The following is a 4,821-nucleotide window of genomic DNA, read 5'->3' as shown; positions in this document are numbered from 1 at the left end:
ATTTACTAGCATGGAACCACTTGTTGGATTTGTCAATAAAAATAATTTCTTAAACATTTGCTATCTTTATGAGTACCATTACAAGGATATCACTTGTAAGTCGATCTAGACACCACTTGTGAATACTTCTCAAAACAATTTGAGTCTACATACCACTTGAAACAACTAAACTAGATATCCATTTGTATTATTGTCTTGTTCTTGTACTCTTGTCACTATCATGAGCTTTTAATGTTGACTTAAACTAAAGTGATTTGCCTAAGCTTCCAAGTCTGGTTTAAACTAATGACAAGCTTCTTCACACCTCTTACAAGGGTTATCTTGCCAATGTTGTACTTGTCACTTGTTAGCAATTAAAAATAGATCAAGCACTTGGGTTCACTAGCTCATGAACAAACTCATATACTACCACTAGATCAAGTAACCATTCAAGTAATAGTGGTAGGCTTATGAATTTAAAACTTTCGTTTGTCATGCATGATCCTAATAAGCATGTACTATATGCATTAACCACATACTAGTAAAGAATGAAATGATCATGCACATTATAATGATACCATTGCTATCTTGGAGTAGAGGATAGTCATTAGATTCCAATTATGCTCCGCAATAGCGACATGAAGTTCAATTTATAGCTTGGTGAAGACCAATATTAGCATTTGAATTCCATTCTTCACCCATATGAAATGAATACCACTTATGATCAAGTGTACTATCTTGTTGTGGTTGGCTTACTTCTTTTCTTGATCAATGCTTGCATGAGAGTACCATTTGAATTTCAATAATTTGCTCTCTTTTGGGTGTTGCTTACTTTCTTGATCAATCCTTTTGATTGCGTCAACTAAGCATCTCAAATATTGTTAGATTACTACTTCTATGTTAGCCTTCCAAATACCACATTTGGTTTACCTACCAAAGGTGGCAAGCCCCTACACATAGGGAGAAGTGACCTCTCCAAAGAACCATTCTTGACACTCACTTGAAATGTGACTTGATTGATTGATCGATATGATGGACTTAACTAGATATGTAATCTTGAATCCTTCTTTAAGTCATTTTCTTTCTACTTGCTTAAGTCCTTTTCTTTCTACTAAATAATTTTCAATTATTACTAGAACTTAAACTTCATCTTCCTCTTGAGCTTGGTCTTGATCTTCAATTTGAGTACCAAATGTGTGTCAAGTACACTCCACAATCAAATAGCCTTATACTCATGACTTGTCATGCTTCTAGCTCAATCCAAAACCAAACTTAGGTACCTCAAACACTTATAAATAAGTTTCCAACTTGAGGACCTTTCAATCTAAGTGACTCTTGATTTATCCGATAATTGTTATTTTTCTGGCAGATTCTATACCCTTCAAATAAAAATACATATCTCCCAATGTACAAAACCAAATGCCACGAAATTTGGTGGAGATTTGCTTCACTATGTTATCTAGCCGCTATAAAAATTTGAGCTTCATTTAACTTCTAGATTGCTACCAGATTTCAAATCTTCCACTACTGCTACATGCTGAAAACTGTCGCACTATAGCTGAAAAGATCTACTCCAAAACTAAAGCATCTCTTATCCAATTATTATGAAATTTGTACAGAAACTAATGCCATAAGTCTAGAGCATTCATACCAAATTTTAAGCCAATCCAAATAGATTTGTTTACTCAAACTCAGACTTGATCACAGCTAGCTCAGTTTTTTAATTATAGGACAGATTTCAACCAATTGAGCTATACTTCTTCAAATTGAATCAAACTTGAAATCAACTTGTTTGAATACTTTCATAAGACATATATCCATTCAATCCACTTACTAAAAGTCATCTCATGAACTTATCCAACTCAAATCAATCCAAACTTGATTACTAATCAATAAATCTATTCAAACATCTCATAGCATGCAACATATGCATATTTATCCAACTCAATCAACTCATATGCACCCAAATGAATGAGATCAACTAGAGATATACCTTGTTGAGCTCATGATCATCCAATTAGCAAGCTTCAACTCATTTATATGCAATCCATCAAATATATCCAATCACCATCACAACTTGATCTTTGCACTTGTATGTTGTAGTACATTTGGACTTCGGTAACTTGTCATGGCATTGGGATAATGATCATTGCTTTTCAATACTTGGCTCAATCATGTGATCAACAAAATAAATACCACTTGAACCAAGTCTCCAATGCCGATGGTATCTACAAATATTCATCCACTTTTTGATGATACCCAAACCAGTTTGGATCCTCTCAAGTTAGGTGCAACATACTTAGGCATAACCTTAGTATGAATAGCAGAATGTTTTGCAATTGCAATCAATGAGGTACCATTGCCATCCTTTCTAAGTACATCATTATCATCAATTGAAATAGGCTTAGAATTATTATCTAGGGGACATGAGTTAGCTATGTGTCCCCTTTCCCGATATGAGTAGCACTTTCTCTTTTTTTTTATTGAGCCTTCTCTTCTTTGCTCATGCCGTGCTTCCCATTGCCTTGCTTCTCCTTGTTTGCTTGAGCCTTCTTCTCAAGCTTGTTTGGACAACCCAAAGCTAGGTGGCCCAATATATCACAACTATGGCACTTGATATGTGCAATCATCTTCATCTTTTCTTCTTTGTTCTTGCTCACTTTCTTTGTGTCTTGATTCATCCTTGGACGCATTACTCTTTCTCTTGCTTTTCTACCCCTTCTTGTTTTCTTCTTCTTTGTCTTCCCTAAATCATCACCATCTTCATGGTTGATCTTGTCTTGCACTTGGGGCTTTTCTTCTTGCTCAACTTGTGGTTTTGGTTGAGGCTTCTCTTGTTGCTTCACCACTTGCTTGGTTGGGCACATAGAGGTTAGATGACCCCATGTGCTGCACTTGAAGCACTTGACATGCTTTAGCCTCTCTTCTTCTTTCTTCAACTTGAGCTTTTCTTCATTTGGACAACCATTTGTAAGATGTCCCACTTCATGGCATTTGAAGCACATGAAATGAGAGAGCTTTTCTTGTTCTTGCTTCTTCATTTGTCTTTCATATCTTTTCTTGCCTCATCTCTTGCCCTTGCTCTTGCTCTTGCTCTTGTTGAAGCCAATGACACTCATGTCACCGTAGCTTCTTTTGTTGTCCAACATATGCTCAAAGGTTACTTGAGAGTTGTAGCACCTCTCTAACTTGTTGCTTAATTTCTTCACTTGTTCATTGAGCTCATTGTTCTCCTTCAAAAGGTTAGTCTTACAAGACTTAGAAGTAGAACAAGCATCTATATGTGAAGAACATGGCATAGCTAGTAAATCATCACAAGAGGTGGATACATTCTTCTTGCCTACATCACAAGGGTTAGCAACAATATGTGATTGATCAATTGACCCATGTGATGAGCTCTCACTAGTTTTAATCTTTTCATTGGAAAGATCTTTAGTGAGAAAAGCATGGTCTTGTACCAAGTTATCATGAGCAACACTAAGTTCCTCATGAGCCAATTTTAGCTCCTCATGTGAACAAGTAGTGATATAAAGTAGATGCTTTTGTTGTTCACATGTGGTTCTTAGAAAAGAGTTTTCAATTTTCAATTTCTCGGTTTTAGCCATCTCTTTTTCTAAAGCTTTGATCATGCAGCCATATCTATCTAGAAGCTCCTCATATGAATCAAGATCAATCACATTTGCATTAGATATCTTAGTGTCACCTTGTGACATGAAGCAATGTGATGTAGTTGGAGAGCTTGAAGAAACATACTCTCATAGCCCAAGCATGATCCATCATCATCACCAAATCATGGTCATGCTCAATAAAAGGGAACGTGACAATCTTGACCATGAGATGGAGCAATCTTCCACAATCATCATCACTTGACCATGAGATGGAGCAAATTAGTCAACTTAAAAGGGAACGTGACACCTAAGGGGGGGTAAATTAGTCAACTTAAAACTCTAACTCTAAACTATGGCCTCTTTTTATTCTTAGCAAAAACCTATGCAAAAGATAAACTATCTAAATGTGCAACTATAGTTTTACTAGTGTGTTGCTATCTCTACCGCAAAAAGAAGTTATGCAACCTAGGTTCCAAACTATCAACTAGCATATCACTAAGCTAGGAAAGTAAAGCACAAACCAAGATTGCAATGTAAATGCGAAAGCTAAAGAGTAAGGTAGAGATATGCAAACTCCCATCGATGACTCCGGTATTTTTATCGAGGTATTGAGAAGCGCGTAAGCTTTTCTCTAGTCCTCGTTGGAGCCCCTCGCAAGGAATCCCTCGTAAGGGCCAAGCTCCCGGTCGGGTAACTCTGTGGATAGCCTCAGGCCTTCCCCACGTGCAAGTGGGTCTCCGACATGCCTTCCAACAAGCCTCTCCTGGATGCTCCTCACCGTCTTCACTATCAATCTTTCAGCCGAACCACCGTGGGGCCTTGTTCCCTTCGGTACACGATGGCAGCCACACCACAAATGCGGTTGGTATAATCTCGCAAGACTACAAGCCCCTCCGATGTACAACAATGGTGCGTGCAAACACCGAGTGATAAGAGGTATGCAAACCTCACTAAACACTAGGCCTAAACCTAGAGCAACAGCATAAGCGGTGGTCTAATCAATCTAAGCACTTCGCAAAGCACCTACGCTAATCACCTAATGAATCATTAAGCACTATGCAAGTGGAGATCACTAAAATGGTGTATTAACACCCTTGGTATGTTTCCTTAACTCTCCATTTATCAAATGGCCGGTTGGAGGGTCTATTTATAAGCCCCACCGAGAAAATAGCCATTGGGGGCGAAACCTAGCTTTCTGCTACTGACCGGATGCTATTGTCGTCCTGACTGGACG

Source organism: Miscanthus floridulus, chromosome 14, assembly GCF_019320115.1.
Source record: "Miscanthus floridulus cultivar M001 chromosome 14, ASM1932011v1, whole genome shotgun sequence".
Classification (NCBI taxonomy): Eukaryota; Viridiplantae; Streptophyta; class Magnoliopsida; order Poales; family Poaceae; genus Miscanthus; species Miscanthus floridulus.
This window is presented reverse-complemented; position numbering follows the sequence as displayed.